This window comes from Ambystoma mexicanum, chromosome 11 (genome assembly GCF_040938575.1).
Source record: "Ambystoma mexicanum isolate Mex_15411 chromosome 11, UKY_AmexF1_1, whole genome shotgun sequence".
Lineage (NCBI taxonomy): Eukaryota > Metazoa > Chordata > Amphibia > Caudata > Ambystomatidae > Ambystoma > Ambystoma mexicanum.
This window is the reverse complement of record NC_090934.1, coordinates 824,605,798-824,624,365: the sequence shown is the minus strand read 5'-3', so window position 1 is coordinate 824,624,365 and position 18,568 is coordinate 824,605,798. Positions and strand designations below refer to the sequence as shown.

The 18,568-nt window shown below is 46.9% G+C and overlaps 6 non-coding genes across 6 annotated transcripts; all 6 read left to right on the top strand.

The window, feature by feature from the left end:
* Positions 1 to 1,490: 1,490 nt before the first annotated feature.
* On the top strand, positions 1,491 to 1,562 carry TRNAW-CCA (transfer RNA tryptophan (anticodon CCA)). Its single transcript has one exon. It is a non-coding gene; the product is annotated as a tRNA-Trp (tRNA).
* A 2,177-nt stretch (positions 1,563 to 3,739) lies between these two features.
* TRNAW-CCA (transfer RNA tryptophan (anticodon CCA)) lies at positions 3,740 to 3,811 on the top strand. Its single transcript has one exon. It is a non-coding gene; the product is annotated as a tRNA-Trp (tRNA).
* Positions 3,812 to 5,601: 1,790 nt separating this feature from the next.
* On the top strand, positions 5,602 to 5,675 carry TRNAN-GUU (transfer RNA asparagine (anticodon GUU)). Its single transcript has one exon. It is a non-coding gene; the product is annotated as a tRNA-Asn (tRNA).
* Positions 5,676 to 7,848: 2,173 nt separating this feature from the next.
* Positions 7,849 to 7,922, top strand: TRNAN-GUU (transfer RNA asparagine (anticodon GUU)). The gene has a single exon. It is a non-coding gene; the product is annotated as a tRNA-Asn (tRNA).
* A 7,262-nt stretch (positions 7,923 to 15,184) lies between these two features.
* TRNAW-CCA (transfer RNA tryptophan (anticodon CCA)) lies at positions 15,185 to 15,256 on the top strand. Its single transcript has one exon. It is a non-coding gene; the product is annotated as a tRNA-Trp (tRNA).
* Positions 15,257 to 17,417: 2,161 nt separating this feature from the next.
* Positions 17,418 to 17,489, top strand: TRNAW-CCA (transfer RNA tryptophan (anticodon CCA)). The gene has a single exon. It is a non-coding gene; the product is annotated as a tRNA-Trp (tRNA).
* The last annotated feature ends 1,079 nt before the right edge of the window (positions 17,490 to 18,568 follow it).

Below are 18,568 nucleotides of genomic sequence, written 5' to 3'. Positions count from 1 at the left end.
GCATGGGGCTCTGGGAGGCGTGCACATTTGTCTGAAACACAAAGATCCACTGGCAATAAAAGGCGTAGGACCCCAGTTCGCATTTCTTAGAATTTGAGGAGGCACTCAGAGTTGTCTCGGGCGTGACTGTACCTTTCATAGGAGATGTGCTAATCCCCAAACCCTCTTCCTTTGCCCCAGTAATCTGTCCTAGGGCCTCTAGCAAGTTGTTTTCTGAAACAAAGCTTACCTGAACATCCTGTAAAATTGGTAACTTTTCAGTAGCAGTACAGTGCAGTATATAGCATTCCTGTTGCGCACAGCATCTAGATCCAAAAATTGCTTATTCTACCCCAGAAATTAGAATTCACCCAGTCAAACAGAGGGATCTATAAAGACCATGGCAAGTAGTTAACATAAGCTACTTCCCCCAAGTTCTCTTGGTGCACTCTGCTGCCCTCTTTTAACAGAAGAATGCAACTGCAGGTCTTGCTTCTCAGCAAGGTACCTACATATAGAAACCTTGGTGCACTCTTGCTAAATCTGCTGGAATGTGTCTTCTATTGTGCCCAAGGTGGTTGTGTATTTGGGGACTCAGGGAAGCAAGGGAGCAGTCTAATGCACTGCAGTGCTAAGAGAGGCATGCCTTTTTCAGAAAAAAGTTCAGGTTTTCTGCCAATCAGAAAAAAATAGCAATGCAATCAGGCCAAAGGCAGAACACACATGCCAGTGAGTCTCTGTGGTGCAATTGGTTAGCGCGTTCGGCTGTTAACCGAAAAGACTCTACTGTTTTTGGCACAAAGACACAGAGTGTTCCACTCAGTAAACCTGAGTCATTTTTCCCGTGTTCTCTGGGTTCAGCCTACTGTCCCCTTTTAACACAAGTGCGCAACTGTGGCTTTCTCCTCATAGCAAGTTATGCCTACACAGAGGACATTTGGTGCACTGTTGATGGGCTCTGTCCTCTACTAAATCCCCTGTGTTTGTGGATTAGGGGAGGTAGGGAAGTGCTTGATACCCTGATTTGCTGTGGGAAATAGAGCTATTTTAGAAATATTTTCAGGTTGCCTGGGAAGCATAAGCAAACAGCACACCAATCAGGCCCCAGTGCAAGCACTGCATGAGTCTCTGTGGCGCAATCGGTTAGCGCGTTCGGCTGTTAAACGAAAGGTTGGTGGTTCAAGCCCACCCAGGGACGATGCATTTTGGCTCAAAAATTCAGCATGACCAACTATGGACTTCTGTTTACCTCTCGCAGGTCTCGTCTGCTGACGTCCAAAAAATCCAATAAACTGCAAGCAATTCTTCTCGCTTGCTTTAGTTTTTCAAAACTTGCCATTCAATTCATAAACATCAAGACTTCATGGGAAGGGTTTGGCTGCAGCGTGTACTGATGCACAGAAGGAAGGTATCCTAGCCAGTCTACTTAAAGAAGCAATGAGGCTCTGCAGGTGCATGTACGTCTCCTACCTTTATTCTGTCATCAGACACACCAGGAGCAATGCCACAAGGACCTCGTGGCGCAATGGTAGCGCGTCTGACTCCAGATCAGAAGGTTGCGTGTTCAAATCACGTCGGGGTCATACTTCCTTTTCCCACTCTGAAATACAAGATTGCTCTTCAGTATCTCGTTATTTCAACCTGACTGCATCTTTGTGCTCTGGGCCTAGTTGTTCTGGGGTTTTGAATGGAAACTTTGCAGCAGGGAAGTATCATATTGACAGACACCCATGAAGGACATGGTCAACCTTTAAAGCAGGCCAATCTCTATGTTTTACTGGATGCAGCAGAAGTATTTCCTCTTTACCATCTCTTCAAGTGGGCCTGACTGATGTGCTGTTTTGTGCACACTACGTGGGCTTTGTAAAGCATACCTCTGCCATTTGCATGGCCTCCTAGCGCTGTCAATATTTTCGTGTAATCGCTGAATGCTGCACTGTCCTGGGAACTCTAGGTGTGACTAAAGGATATATGCTGGGGCCCCGAAAGGGGGTCGGCAGTCTAGTGGCAATGCCCATCACTTTGCAGTTTGGCTTTGTGAGTTCAGGTACCGGTCTGGTGTCGGAAACCTGTAAGCGCCCTCCCAATCAACTGTCGGTCCTGGATTGTGAGGATTTCCCCTTATACTGGTCTCAGTAGACACATTTCCATTTTACTTTTTCACTTTCGCATTGCCTATTTCTCTCTCTCTCATAGTTACATTATAGACAAGAGAGACATTGTCAGCGAGAGGGCTTCACAGCACCTTCCCCCCTTTCCCTAAGTGCATTGCATGGGGCTCTGGGAGGCGTGCACATTTGTCTGAAACACAAAGATCCACTGGCAATAAAAAGCGTAGGTCCCTAGTTTGCATTTCTTAGAATTTGAGGTGACACTCAGAGTTGTCTCGGGCGTGACTGTACCTTTCATAGGAGATGTGCTAATCCCCAAACCCTCTTCCTTTGTCCCAGTAATCTGTCTTAGTGCCTCTAGCAAGTTGTTTTCTGAAACAAAGCTTACCTGAACATCCTGTAAAATTGGTAACTTTTCAGTAGCAGTACAGTGCAGTATATAGCATTCCTGTTGCGCACAGCATCTAGATCCAAAAATTGCTTACTCTACCCCAGAAATTAGAATTCACCCAGTCAAACAGAGGGATCTATAAAGAGCATGGCAAGTAGTTAACATAAGCTACTTCCCCCAAGTTCTCTTGGTGCACTCTGCTGCCATCTTTTAACAGAAGAATGCAACTGCAGGTCTTGCTTCTCAGAAAGGTACCTACATATAGAAACCTTGGTGCACTCTTGCTAAATCTGCTGGAATGTGTCTTCTATTGTGCCCAAGGTGGTTGTGTATTTGGCGACTCAGGGAAGCAAGGGAGCAGTCTAATGCACTGCAGTGCTAAGAGAGGCATGCCTTTTTCAGAAAAAAGTTCAGGTTTTCTGCCAATCAGAAAAAAATAGCAATGCAATCAGGCCAAAGGCAGAACACACATGCCAGTGAGTCTCTGTGGCGCAATTGGTTAGCGCGTTCGGCTGTTAACCGAAAAGACGCTGCTGTTTTTGGCACAAAGACACAGAGTGTTCCACTCAGTAAACCTGAGTCATTTCTCCCGTGTTCTCTGGGTTCAGCCTACTGTCCCCTTTTAACACAAGTGCGCAACTGTGGCTTTCTCCTCATAGCAAGTTATGCCTACACAGAGGACATTTGGTGCACTGTTGATGGGCTCTGTCCTCTACTAAATCCCCTGTGTTTGTGGATTACGGGAGGTAGGGAAGTGCTTGATACCCTGATTTGCTGTGGGAAATAGAGCTATTTTAGAAATATTTTCAGGTTGCCTGGGAAGCATAAGCAAACAGCACACCAATCAGGCCCCAGTGTAAGCACTGCATGAGTCTCTGTGGCGCAATCGGTTAGCGCGTTCGGCTCTTCATCGTAAGGTTGGTGGTTCAAGCCCACCCAGGGACGATGCATTTTGTCTCAAAAATTCAGCATGACCAACTATGAACTTCTGTTTACCTCTCGCAGGTCTCGTCTACTGACGTCCAAAAAATCCAATAAACTGCAAGCAATTCTTCTCGCTTGCTTTAGTTTTTCAAAACTTGCCATTCAATTCATAAACATCAAGACTTCATGGGAAGGGTTTGGCTGCAGCGTGTACTGATGCACAGAAGGAAGCTATCCTAGCCAGTCTACCTAAAGAAGCAATGAGGCTTTGCAGGTGCATGTACGTCTCCTACCTTTATTCTGTCATCAGACACACCAGGTGGACTGCCACAAGGACCTCGTGGCGCAATGGTAGCGCGTCTGACTCCAGATCAGAAGGTTGCGTGTTCAAATCACGTCGGGGTCATATTTGCTTTTCCCACTCTGAAATATAAAATTGCTCTTCAGTATCTCGTTATTTCAACCTGACTGCATCTTTGTGCTGTGGGCCTAGTTGTTCTGGCGTTTCGAATGTAAGCTTTGCAGCAGGGAAGTATCATATTTGCAGACACCCATGAAGGACATGGTCAACCTTTAAAGCAGGCCAATCTCTATGTTTTACTGGATGCAGCAGAAGTATTTCCTCTTTACCATCTCTTCAAGTGGGCCTGAATGATGTGCTGTTTTGTGCACGCTAACTGGGCTTTGTAAAGCATACCTCTGCCATTTGCATGGCCTCCTAGCGCTGTCAATATTTTCGTGTAATCGCTGAATGCTGCACTGTCCTGGGAACTCTAGGTGTGACCAAACGATATATGCTGGGGCCCCGAAAGGGGGTCGGCAGTCTAGTGGCAATGCCCATCACTTTGCAGTTTGGGTTTGTGAGTTCAGGTACCGGTCTGGTGTCGGAAACCTGTAAGCGCCCTCCCAATCAACTGTCGGTCCTGGATTGTGAGGATTTCCCCTTATACTGGTCTCAGTAGACACATTTCCATTTTACTTTTTCACTCTCGCATTGCCTATTTCTCGCTCTCTCATAGATACATTATAGACAAGAGAGACATTGTCAGCGAGAGGGTTGCACAGCACCTTCCCCCATTTCGCTAAGTGCATTGCATGGGGCTCTGGGAGGCGTGCACATTTGTCTGAAACACAAAGATCCACTGGCAATAAAAGGCGTAGGACCCCAGTTCGCATTTCTTAGAATTTGAGGAGGCACTCAGAGTTGTCTCGGGCGTGACTGTACCTTTCATAGGAGATGTGCTAATCCCCAAACCCTCTTCCTTTGTCCCAGTAATCTGTCCTAGGGCCTCTAGCAAGTTGTTTTCTGAAACAAAGCTTACCTGAACATCCTGTAAAATTGGTAACTTTTCAGTAGCAGTACAGTGCAGTATATAGCATTCCTGTTGCGCACAGCATCTAGATCCAAAAATTGCTTACTCTACCCCAGAAATTAGAATTCACCCAGTCAAACAGAGGGATCTATAAAGATCATGGCAAGTAGTTAACATAAGCTACTTCCCCCAAGTTCTCTTGGTGCACTCTGCTGCCCTCTTTTAACAGAAGAATGCAACTGCAGGTCTTGCTTCTCAGCAAGGTACCTAGATATAGAAACCTTGGTGCACTCTTGCTAAATCTGCTGGAATGTGTCTTCTATTGTGCCCAAGGTGGTTGTGTATTTGGGGACTCAGGGAAGCAAGGGAGCAGTCTAATGCACTGCAGTGCTAAGAGAGGCATGCCTTTTTCAGAAAAAAGTTCAGGTTTTCTGCCAATCAGAAAAAAATAGCAATGCAATCAGGCCAAAGGCAGAACACACATGCCAGTGAGTCTCTGTGGCACAATTGGTTAGCGCGTTCGGCTGTTAACCGAAAAGACGCTGCTGTTTTTGGCACAAAGACACAGAGTGTTCCACTCAGTAAACCTGAGTCATTTCTCCCGTGTTCTCTGGGTTCAGCCTACTGTCCCCTTTTAACACAAGTGCGCAACTGTGGCTTTCTCCTCATAGCAAGTTATGCCTACACAGAGGACATTTGGTGCACTGTTGATGGGCTCTGTCCTCTACTAAATCCCCTGTGTTTGTGGATTAGGGGAGGTAGGGAAGTGCTTGATACCCTGATTTGCTGTGGGAAATAGAGCTATTTTAGAAATATTTTCAGGTTGCCTGGGAAGCATAAGCAAACAGCACACCAATCAGGCCCCAGTGTAAGCACTGCATGAGTCTCTGTGGCGCAATCGGTTAGCGCGTTCGGCTGTTAACCGAAAGGTTGGTGGTTCAAGCCCACCCAGGGACGATGCATTTTGGCTCAAAAATTCAGCATGACCAACTATGAACTTCTGTTTACCTCTCGCAGGTCTCGTCTGCTGACGTCCAAAAAATCCAATAAACTGCAAGCAATTCTTCTCGCTTGCTTTAGTTTTTCAAAACTTGCCATTCAATTCATAAACATCAAGACTTCATGGGAAGGGTTTGGCTGCAGCGTGTACTGATGCACAGAAGGAAGCTATCCTAGCCAGTCTACTTAAAGAAGCAATGAGGCTCTGCAGGTTCATGCACGTCTCCTACCTTTATTCTGTCATCAGACACACCAGGTGGACTGCCACAAGGACCTCGTGGCGCAATGGTAGCGTCTGACTCCAGATCAGAAGGTTGTGTGTTCAAATCACGTCGGGGTCATACTTCCTTTTCCCACTCTGAAATACAAAATTGCTCTTCAGTATCTCGTTATTTCAACCTGACTGCATCTTTATGCTCTGGGCCTAGTTGTTCTGGCGTTTCGAATGTAAGCTTTGCAGCAGGGAAGTATCATATTGACAGACACCCATGAAGGACATGGTCAACCTTTAAAGCAGGCCAATCTCTATGTTTTACTGGATGCAGCAGAAGTATTTCCTCTTTACCATCTCTTCAAGTGGGCCTGACTGATGTGCTGTTTTGTGCACGCTACGTGGGCTTTGTAAAGCATACCTCTGCCATTTGCATGGCCTCCTAGCGCTGTCAATATTTTCGTGTAATCGCTGAATGCTGCACTGTCCTGGGAACTCTAGGTGTGACCAAACGATATATGCTGGGGCCCCGAAAGGGGGTCGGCAGTCTAGTGGCAATGGGCATCACTTTGCAGTTTGGGTTTGTGAGTTCAGGTACCGGTCTGGTGTCAGAAAACTGTAAGCGCCCTCCCAATCAACTGTCGGTCCTGGATTGTGAGGATTTCCCCTTATACTGGTCTCAGTAGACACATTTCCATTTTACTTTTTCACTCTCGCATTGCCTATTTCTCTCTCTCTCATAGTTACATTATAGACAAGAGAGACATTGTCAGCGATAGGGCTTCACAGCACCTTCCCCCCTTTCCCTAAGTGCATTGCAAGGGGCTCTGGGAGGCGTGCACATTTGTCTGAAACACAAAGATCCACTGGCAATAAAAAGCGTAGGTCCCTAGTTTGCATTTCTTAGAATTTGAGGTGACACTCAGAGTTGTCTCGGGCGTGACTGTACCTTTCATAGGAGATATGCTAATCCCCAAACCCTCTTCCTTTGTCCCAGTAATCTGTCTTAGTGCCTCTAGCAAGTTGTTTTCTGAAACAAAGCTTACCTGAACATCCTGTAAAATTGGTAACTTTTCAGTAGCAGTACAGTGCAGTATATAGCATTCCTGTTGCGCACAGCATCTAGATCCAAAAATTGCTTACTCTACCCCAGAAATTAGAATTAACCCAGTCAAACAGAGGGATCTATAAAGAGCATGGCAAGTAGTTAACATAAGCTACTTCCCCCAAGTTCTCTTGGTGCACTCTGCTGCCCTCTTTTAACAGAAGAATGCAACTGCAGGTCTTGCTTCTCAGCAAGGTACCTACATATAGAATCCTTGGTGCACTCTTGCTAAATCTGCTGGAATGTGTCTTCTATTGTGCCCAAGGTGGTTGTGTATTTGGGGACTCAGGGAAGCAAGGGAGCAGTCTAATGCACTGCAGTGCTAAGAGAGGCATGCCTTTTTCAGAAAAAAGTTCAGGTTTTCTGCCAATCAGAAAAAAATAGCAATGCAATCAGGCCAAAGGCAGAACACACATGCCAGTGAGTCTCTGTGGCACAATTGGTTAGCGCGTTCGGCTGTTAACCGAAAAGACGCTGCTGTTTTTGGCACAAAGACACAGAGTGTTCCACTCAGTAAACCTGAGTCATTTCTCCCGTGTTCTCTGGGTTCAGCCTACTGTCCCCTTTTAACACAAGTGCGCAACTGTGGCTTTCTCCTCATAGCAAGTTATGCCTACACAGAGGACATTTGGTGCACTGTTGATGGGCTCTGTCCTCTACTAAATCCCCTGTGTTTGTGGATTAGGGGAGGTAGGGAAGTGCTTGATACCCTGATTTGCTGTGGGAAATAGAGCTATTTTAGAAATATTTTCAGGTTGCCTGGGAAGCATAAGCAAACAGCACACCAATCAGGCCCCTGTATAAGAACTGCATGAGTCTCTGTGGCGCAATCGGTTAGCGCGTTCGGCTGTTAACCGAAAGGTTGGTGGTTCAAGCCCACCCAGGGACGGTGCATTTTGGCTCAAAAATTCAGCGTGACCAACTATGGACTTCTGTTTACCTCTCGCAGGTCTCGTCTGCTGACGTCCAAAAAATCCAATAAACTGCAAGCAATTCTTCTCGCTTGCTTTAGTTTTTCAAAATTTGCCATTCAATTCATAAACATCAAGACTTCATGGGAAGGGTTTGGCTGCAGCGTGTACTGATGCACAGAAGGAAGCTATCCTAGCCAGTCTACTTAAAGAAGCAATGAGGCTCTGCAGGTCCATGCACGTCTCTGTTAGGCAGAAACCTGTGCAGTTCCCTTGGGGAACACTGCAAAAGATTTAAGACTACAGGTATAGCAGTAAACCCACTTGGTAGCAGTCTGCACCACCCAGATTTACCTGGTAGCTGTGGCTGAGCAGTCAGACTTCCCTCAAGAAGAGTTAGGCAGTATGCAAAGTATACACAATATGTACCCAGACACAATAGCACAAGCAAACACTGACCAGAACTTGGTTTCAAAAGTATATAGTTATTTATTTTCAAGAACACATAAGTTGAAAACACTCTAGCAAAGTATAGTAAAAACACAGTTATAATGAAAGCAGTTTCAACCCTTACTCCTATCTAGCCAACTCTAAGTTAACACCACATAATTAACAGAGGTGAGTGCTTAACGTTAGATGACACTCTAGTAGGTTCAAGAAAGGGATAAAAAAGAAACAGAAATGGGTTAAACACACCACTCTAAGGTCCAGAACACTTGCAATAGGCTCAAAGAAGCACAAAGTCACAGGTGAGCAAAAGTCACTAGGCAGGGCCCACTCTTAGAGTAGCCGGAGCGAAAATGTGCCCAAGATCACACTGTTATTAGGGATTCAAAGTCTTGCAAAGAGTTAGAAAGAGGTTAGAGTGGCTTAGAAAGTTTAGCCAGGGTGTTCCAGGCACTCCCAGGTTCGAAAGCCGGGGGCTAAATCTACCCCGTACAGTCGGTGGCAAGGGAAGCCAGGCGGAACACGGTACCTTAAGCGAAAAGGGTCCTCCAGCGGTGGCAGTTGTTCCAGGCAGTGGCAGCAAGGCTCGACCTCGGTCAGGGAAGAAGAAGTTCTCGCTGAAGAGTAGAAGAAGAGGGTCGTTGCACTGCCCGGGAAGAAACCAGCCGCGGAGTCCTCCGGTTAAAGGGTTGTACCGACTTTCGTGGTTGGGGTAAAAGTGGTGGGGTTCCGGTTGCCGGGGTGCTTGGCACTGGCAAGGCGGCCACGAGATACCTCGAGAAGCGAAAAGAAGGCGAAAACTGGTTGTCCCCACCAGTCAAGGGAAGGAGCCACTCCGTTAAGAGTTCTCCTCGGTCGTCGGGAAAAGTGGTGAGACGGTTCAGCAGGGCTCCACCGGGTGGTGTCGTCGAAGCAGGTCGGCTCAGTTCTTCCCTCGTCGGATTCTTGGTCCTGTGGCGACTTCTAAAGTTCCAGTCCCCAAAGCCCTGCTTTTATGCAGCAAACCCCCATTCACCCAGCCTAGCTGTCACTCAAACATGCTAAGTGGTGAGCCGGCCGGCTCACCACTTGGGCCAATCAGGACGGAGCGCGACTTGAGTTACCTAGGTAACTCAGTCCAGGGTGCCTAAACCCCCCTCCACCCCTCCTAAGTACCCCAGACAGAGTGGCACCACTTTGGAGGGCTTCTGTGGAGAAGCCCGCCAAAAGTGGAACAAAGGGCTCCACTTTGGGTCAGAGTTACAGAGGCGAACGCCAACGCCATTTTAGTATCAAGTTTTGGCAAAAAATCCCAACCGGAGTTATAATAATAAATATATAAACCGGCGGTATGTTTAAGGCTACCGTAAATAAATAATTAAATGTGTTAGCCTAAAACAATGGGAAATCCCATAGGGAAATATTCGCGGTCGAATATAAAAAGTAGTTTCCACTGCCACCAGCCAAAACTCGATCAGGGGGGACGGAGACGTGCCCCCTCGACTAACAGACCCTGGGGCAATCGAATTGCCCCAGCCAGTACGTCCACAATATGATGGTTTGTACTGGTTCTGTTCAGGATTCAAGACTAGCAAAGTCTTTGGTGACTTTACATGCCCTGGGAGACAGTAGTCAGTCCCAGGGTATGGAGTCTATGTTGGGGAGTCCCTAGGACACCCCTGGGTCACGGCACAGAGGGTGCTGTGTGACCCACATCACAAAAATACATGAGGCCCTATGGAGTAAAAGACCCCATAGCCCATTCAACACAAGGTTTAACCAAGAAAACACACTTCAACATGTCCAAGAGTGAGGGTAAAAGAGTCTCACTCTTGGCAGGAGAAAAAAAGAAACCCCAGAAATCCAGCAAAGCTGCTGGGGGACTCACTAGGTAGGGAAATTCAGCCTAAACAGAGAATTCTCCCTAACACTCGCCCCCCCCAGACTAAGGGACAGGAGGATTTAATCCACTCCTGGATGAACCTCATACCTCTAGTCGATGATATACATCCTAGAGAGTCCATCAGCATTTTGATGGTGACACCTTGACCTATGTTCAATGGAGAACTCAAAGGTTTTCTTTTGCAAGCTAACGGACCTACAGACCCTTTGAGGAACATCAGTCTTTTTGTTATAGGGGGTCTGGTTGACCAGTCCCTCAGAAGTTGGTACAACTTCTGAACCTATGTTAGGCTTTTTCAAGGGGTCCTTATAAAGGATTCCCTTAGATCTAGAGGGGCCTCCAAGGTTCCTCACCACCTCTCTTGGGGGAGCAGGTTGGGTCTTAGGCCTCTTGGTTGGAGGGGTTGGGGTTAGGCAATGTACCTGCTTCCCCTTCCTCTTAGATCTACCCTTACCTATTTTAGGAGTTTCCCCCCAAATATTAGGATTTGAGTTGGGGTCTTCAGTAGAAGGTCCAACAGTCTGAAGGTTTTTGGCCTTAGACTTTTCTTTTCTGGTTTTCCACCAGCACTGAGAATTACCAGTTCTCTCAGGTCCAGATAGGGGCCTAGTTGGTCTATCCACCTCTTCCTCAGAAGCAGGGGGAGTCAGAGACTCTGAGACTAGGGGAACAATGATGGAGCTTGGTTGGGGCTCCCATGTTCCTAGCATACTATCCTGAAAGGTGCCTGGGTCAGAGGTCAACTTACTAAACCCAAGGCTTGTAGTGGGGTTCTCAGTAGAGGGTCCCACAGGCTTAGAAGGGTCCTTCAAGGTAGCCTTTCTAGCCAATTTGGTTAAGTTCTGCTTCTCCATACTGGGAGGCCTGGGGGTATGTGACACTACTCCTAGAGTTCTTAGGTCATTCCCCAACAGGACCTTCCCAGGTACCTCAGTCTGAACACTGACAGGGATCCTCACTGTCATGTTGTTACACCGAATGAGGGCTGGTAGAATAGGAACCATTTGGACAGGGCCTCCAGACATCTTAGTGGGACCTTTGGGTGCTTTGGCCACATCCTCAGGTTGAAAGAAGCTTTCATCCACTACTGTTCTGCTGGCCCCAGTGTCTCTCCTGGCAGGAGTATCCTGGCCATTGACAAGAACACTGTCCACATAATACACCTTAGAGTTAACAGGTAGGGAGTTATACACAACCCTATTCTGGGGACTAACCAGACCCCTAGGCTCTAAGTTTACAGTTGCTTGAAGACCCAAGGGTTCTTCAGCAAAGAGTTCAAAGTGGGCACTAGCCATCTGTACTTCATCCTCAGGAGTGAAGGCTAAGGAGACTGTGCTGATCCCTGCAGGTTTACCCTTGCACTTGGGATCTCCTTTGATATGGTCAGTACCCTGACAGACATAGCATTGTCCAAATGCTCTCTGGAAGGGTGGCTTGTTCTGACCTCCTTCTGGCTTGTGGCCAGAAGGTACAGTAGCCTGACTAGGTTTCCCATGTGGCTTACCCTGGTTATTTTGTGGTTTGGGGCCCTCTTTGGGATAGGAATTATTAGAATTCTCTTTGGAGTCCTTTTTAGGCTGTTTCTCCCCATCCTTCTTCTGAGTTACCCCAGAATCCTTGTGAGTGGCCCTGTTGGCAACCCACAAGTCAGCAGCCTTAGCTAGTTTCCGGGAATCTAATTCCCTGGAATCAGCCAAGTGTTGTCTGAGCTCAGGAGAGCAGGCATCATAAATAGTCTCCAACATAAACAAATTCTTCATACCTTCATAAGTGTTCACCTTGTAACCCTTAATCCATCCCTCTAAGTTTTTCAAACATTCACTCACCCAGGTAGCCCAAGGGGTACCATCATGCTTTTTGAGGCTCCTAAACCTCTTAAGATACTGGGAAGGGGTCTTCCCAAACCTAGCTATCAAAGCTAGTTTCACACATTCATAGTCCTTCCTATCCTCCTCCCCCATCTCCATTACCACATCAGTTGCAACAGGGGGAAGCCTAGAGAACAACCAGGTGAGTAAGTCATTTCCTGTGATGTTCTGGAGCCCATGATTATATTCAAACAGAGACAACCAATCCAACACATCCAACTTAGGCTCATACATACCAATCAATTCTTTAGGCATCCGGGGTCTTTTAGGACTGGAACTTCTAGAGGAGCCAGAGAGAGAAACATTCTCAACAGATAATTTCTTCATTTCTAAGTCATACTTGAGCTCCATTTCCCTTAGCCTTAGTTCTTTGTCAGTTTGAGCATTAAGTTTCTTATACTCCAATTCTAGCTTCATTTTCTCCAGTTCAAAGTACTGAGGACTAAATGTGGGACCTGGTAAAGGTCCAGTAGGTACAGCAGGTAGAGCAGGCAGAGGCCTAGGGGGGACAGTTACAACAGCCTCACCCTCCTCTTCTGACTCGTCCTCAGAATCATCAACATTTTGCTCCATGTTAACTTCAATACTGTCATCTACAGTTGCTGGAGTGGTAGGTTCCTCTGAACCATCACCCAGACTTTGGTTAGCCAACAATCTTTCAATCAGCTCCATTTTCTTGCCCTTGGTCAGGAGATCCTTATGTTTACAGAGCACTCTTAAACAATCAGCAGTTTTGGCTGCAAGGGACTCTTGACTATAGCTTTCCATAACTGACATGTTAGAGGATTACTTTTACAGTGCTAAGCTTTGTGGTTAGTTGCACTAAGGTATCTAAAGTACAATAAAATGTATACTCAATACAAATCCCACCGCTGTACACCAGTGTTAGGCAGAAACCTGTGCAGTTCCCTTGGGGAACACTGCAAAAGATTTAAGACTACAGGTATAGCAGTAAACCCACTTGGTAGCAGTCTGCACCACCCAGATTTACCTGGTAGCTGTGGCTGAGCAGTCAGACTTCCCTCAAGAAGAGTTAGGCAGTATGCAAAGTATACACAATATGTACCCAGACACAATAGCACAAGCAAACACTGACCAGAACTTGGTTTCAAAAGTATATAGTTATTTATTTTCAAGAACACATAAGTTGAAAACACTCTAGCAAAGTATAGTAAAAACACAGTTATAATGAAAGCAGTTTCAACCCTTACTCCTATCTAGCCAACTCTAAGTTAACACCACATAATTAACAGAGGTGAGTGCTTAACGTTAGATGACACTCTAGTAGGTTCAAGAAAGGGATAAAAAAGAAACAGAAATGGGTTAAACACACCACTCTAAGGTCCAGAACACTTGCAATAGGCTCAAAGAAGCACAAAGTCACAGGTGAGCAAAAGTCACTAGGCAGGGCCCACTCTTAGAGTAGCCGGAGCGAAAATGTGCCCAAGATCACACTGTTATTAGGGATTCAAAGTCTTGCAAAGAGTTAGAAAGAGGTTAGAGTGGCTTAGAAAGTTTAGCCAGGGTGTTCCAGGCACTCCCAGGTTCGAAAGCCGGGGGCTAAATCTACCCCGTACAGTCGGTGGCAAGGGAAGCCAGGCGGAACACGGTACCTTAAGCGAAAAGGGTCCTCCAGCGGTGGCAGTTGTTCCAGGCAGTGGCAGCAAGGCTCGACGTCGGTCAGGGAAGAAGAAGTTCTCGCTGAAGAGTAGAAGAAGAGGGTCGTTGCACTGCCCGGGAAGAAACCAGCCGCGGAGTCCTCCGGTTAAAGGGTTGTACCGACTTTCGTGGTTGGGGTAAAAGTGGTGGGGTTCCGGTTGCCGGGGTGCTTGGCACTGGCAAGGCGGCCACGAGATACCTCGAGAAGCGAAAAGAAGGCGAAAACTGGTTGTCCCCACCAGTCAAGGGAAGGAGCCACTCCGTTAAGAGTTCTCCTCGGTCGTCGGGAAAAGTGGTGAGACGGTTCAGCAGGGCTCCACCGGGTGGTGTCGTCGAAGCAGGTCGGCTCAGTTCTTCCCTCGTCGGATTCTTGGTCCTGTGGCGACTTCTAAAGTTCCAGTCCCCAAAGCCCTGCTTTTATGCAGCAAACCCCCATTCACCCAGCCTAGCTGTCACTCAAACATGCTAAGTGGTGAGCCGGCCGGCTCACCACTTGGGCCAATCAGGACGGAGCGCGACTTGAGTTACCTAGGTAACTCAGTCCAGGGTGCCTAAACCCCCCTCCACCCCTCCTAAGTACCCCAGACAGAGTGGCACCACTTTGGAGGGCTTCTGTGGAGAAGCCCGCCAAAAGTGGAACAAAGGGCTCCACTTTGGGTCAGAGTTACAGAGGCGAACGCCAACGCCATTTTAGTATCAAGTTTTGGCAAAAAATCCCAACCGGAGTTATAATAATAAATATATAAACCGGCGGTATGTTTAAGGCTACCGTAAATAAATAATTAAATGTGTTAGCCTAAAACAATGGGAAATCCCATAGGGAAATATTCGCGGTCGAATATAAAAAGTAGTTTCCACTGCCACCAGCCAAAACTCGATCAGGGGGGACGGAGACGTGCCCCCTCGACTAACAGACCCTGGGGCAATCGAATTGCCCCAGCCAGTACGTCCACAATATGATGGTTTGTACTGGTTCTGTTCAGGATTCAAGACTAGCAAAGTCTTTGGTGACTTTACATGCCCTGGGAGACAGTAGTCAGTCCCAGGGTATGGAGTCTATGTTGGGGAGTCCCTAGGACACCCCTGGGTCACGGCACAGAGGGTGCTGTGTGACCCACATCACAAAAATACATGAGGCCCTATGGAGTAAAAGACCCCATAGCCCATTCAACACAAGGTTTAACCAAGAAAACACACTTCAACATGTCCAAGAGTGAGGGTAAAAGAGTCTCACTCTTGGCAGGAGAAAAAAAGAAACCCCAGAAATCCAGCAAAGCTGCTGGGGGACTCACTAGGTAGGGAAATTCAGCCTAAACAGAGAATTCTCCCTAACAGTCTCCTACCTTTATTCTGTCATCAGACACACCAGGTGGACTGCCACAAGGACCTCGTGGCGCAATGGTAGCGCGTCTGACTCCAGATCAGAAGGTTGTGTGTTCAAATCACGTCGGGGTCATACTCCCTTTTCCCACTCTGAAATACAAAATTGCTCTTCAGTATCTCGTTATTTCAACCTGACTGCATCTTTGTGCTCTGGGCCTAGTTGTTCTGGCGTTTCGAATGTAAACTTTGCACCAGGGAAGTATCATATTGACAGACACCCATGAAGGACATGGTCAAGCTTTAAAGCAGGCCAATCTCTATGTTTTACTGGATGCAGCAGAAGTATTTCCTCTTTACCATCTCTTCAAGTGGGCCTGACTGATGTGCTGTTTTGTGCACGCTACGTGGGCTTTGTAAAGCATACCTCTGCCATTTGCATGGCCTCCTAGCGCTGTCAATATTTTCGTGTAATCGCTGAATGCTGCACTGTCCTGGGAACTCTAGGTGTGACTAAAGGATATATGCTGGGGCCCCGAAAGGGGGTCGGCAGTCTAGTGGCAATGCCCATCACTTTGCAGTTTGGGTTTGTGAGTTCAGGTACCGGTCTGGTGTCGGAAACCTGTAAGCGCCCTCCCAATCAACTGTCGGTCCTGGATTGTGAGGATTTCCCCTTATACTGGTCTCAGTAGACACATTTCCATTTTACTTTTTCACTCTCGCATTGCCTATTTCTCTCTCTCTCATAGATACATTATAGACAAGAGAGACATTGTCAGCGAGAGGGTTGCACAGCACCTTCCCCCTTTTCCCTAAGTGCATTGCAAGGGGCTCTGGGAGGCGTGCACATTTGTCTGAAACACAAAGATCCACTGGCAATAAAAGGCGTAGGTCCCTAGTTTGCATTTCTTAGAATTTGAGGCGGCACTCAGAGTTGTCTCGGGCGTGACTGTACCTTTCATAGGAGATGTGCTAATCCCCAAACCCTCTTCCTTTGTCCCAGTAATCTGTCTTAGTGCCTCTAGCAAGTTGTTTTCTGAAACAAAGCTTACCTGAACATCCTGTAAAATTGGTAACTTTTCAGTAGCAGTACAGTGCAGTATATAGCATTCCTGTTGCGCACAGCATCTAGATCCAAAAATTGCTTACTCTAAACCCAGAAATTAGAATTCACCCAGTCAAACAGAGGGATCTATAAAGAGCATGGCAAGTAGTTAACATAAGCTACTTCCCCCAAGTTCTCTTGGTGAACTCTGCTGCCCTCTTTTAACAAAAGAATGCAACTGCAGGTCTTGCTTCTCAGCAAGGTACCTACATATAGAATCCTTGGTGCACTCTTGCTAAATCTGCTGGAATGTGTCTTCTATTGTGCCCAAGGTGGTTGTGTATTTGGGGACTCAGGGAAGCAAGGGAGCAGTCTAATGCACTGCAGTGCTAAGAGAGGCATGCCTTTTTCAGAAAAAAGTTCAGGTTTTCTGCCAATCAGAAAAAAATAGCAATGCAATCAGGCCAAAGGCAGAACACACATGCCAGTGAGTCTCTGTGGCGCAATTGGTTAGCGCGTTCGGCTGTTAACCGAAAAGACGCTGCTGTTTTGGGCACAAAGACACAGAGTGTTCCACTCAGTAAACCTGAGTCATTTCTCCCGTGTTCTCTGGGTTTAGCCTACTGTCCCCTTTTAACACAAGTGCGCAACTGTGGCTTTCTCCTCATAGCAAGTTATGCCTACACAGAGGGCATTTGGTGCACTGTTGATGGGCTCTGTCCTCTACTAAATCCCCTGTGTTTGTGGATTACGGGAGGTAGGGAAGTGCTTGATACCCTGATTTGCTGTGGGAAATAATGCTATTTTAGAAATATTTTCAGGTTGCCTGGGGAGCATAAGCAAACAGCACACCAATCAGGCCCCAGTGTAAGCAATTCATGAGTCTCTGTGGCGCAATTGTTAACCGAAAGGTTGGTGGTTCAAGCCCACACAGGGACGATGCATTTTGGCTCAAAAATTCAGCATGACCAACTATGAACTTCTGTTTACCTCTCGCAGGTCTCGTCTGCTGACGTCCAAAAAATCCAATAAACTGCAAGCAATTCTTCTCGCTTGCTTTAGTTTTTCAAAACTTGCCATTCAATTCATAAACATCAAGACTTCATGGGAAGGGTTTGGCTGCAGCGTGTACTGATGCACAGAAGGAAGCTTTCCTAGCCAGTCTACTTAAAGAAGCAATGAGGCTCTGCAGGTCCATGTACGTCTCCTACCTTTACTCTGTCATCAGACACACCAGGTGGACTGCCACAAGGACCTCGTGGCGCAATGGTAGCGCGTCTGACTCCAGATCAGAAGGTTGCGTGTTCAAATCACGTCGGGGTCATACTTCCTTTTCCCACTCTGAAATACAAAATTGCTCTTCAGTATCTCGTTATTTCAACCTGACTGCATCTTTGTGCTCTGGGCCTAGTTGTTCTGGCGTTTCGAATGTAAGCTTTGCAGCAGGGAAGTATCATATTGACAGACACCCATGAAGGACATGGTCAACCTTTAAAGCAGGCCAATCTCTATGTTTTACTGGATGCAGCAGAAGTATTTCCTCTTTACCATCTCTTCAAGTGGGCCTGACTGATGTGCTGTTTTGTGCACGCTACGTGGGCTTTGTAAAGCATACCTCTGCCATTTGCATGGCCTCCTAGCGCTGTCAATATTTTCGTGTAATCGCTGAATGCTGCACTGTCCTGGGAACTCTAGGTGTGACTAAAGGATATATGCTGGGGCCCCGAAAGGGGGTCGGCAGTCTAGTGGCAATGCCCATCACTTTGCAGTTTGGGTTTGTGAGTTCAGGTACCGGTCTGGTGTCGGAAACCTGTAAGCGCCCTCCCAATCAACTGTCGGTCCTGGATTGTGAGGATTTCCCCTTATACTGGTCTCAGTAGACACATTTCCATTTTACTTTTTCACTCTCGCATTGCCTATTTCTCTCTCTCTCATAGTTACATTATAGACAAGAGAGACATTGTCAGCGAGAGGGCTTCACAGCACCTTCCCCCATTTCCCTAAGTGCATTGCATGGGGCTCTGGGAGGCGTGCACATTTGTCTGAAACACAAAGATCCACTGGCAATAAAAAGCGTAGGTCCCTAGTTTGCATTTCTTAAAATTTGAAGTGACACTCAGAGTTGTCTCGGGCTGACTGTACCTTTCATAGGAGATGTGCTAATCCCCAAACCCTCTTCCTTTGTCCCAGTAATCTGTCTTAGTGCCTCTAGCAAGTTGTTTTCTGAAACAAAGCTTACCTGAACATCCTGTAAAATTGGTAACTATTCAGTAGCAGTACAGTGCAGTATATAGCATTCCTGTTGCGCACAGCATCTAGATCCAAAAATTGCTTACTCTACCCCAGAAATTAGAATTCACCCAGTCAAACAGAGGGATCTATAAAGAGCATGGCAAGTAGTTA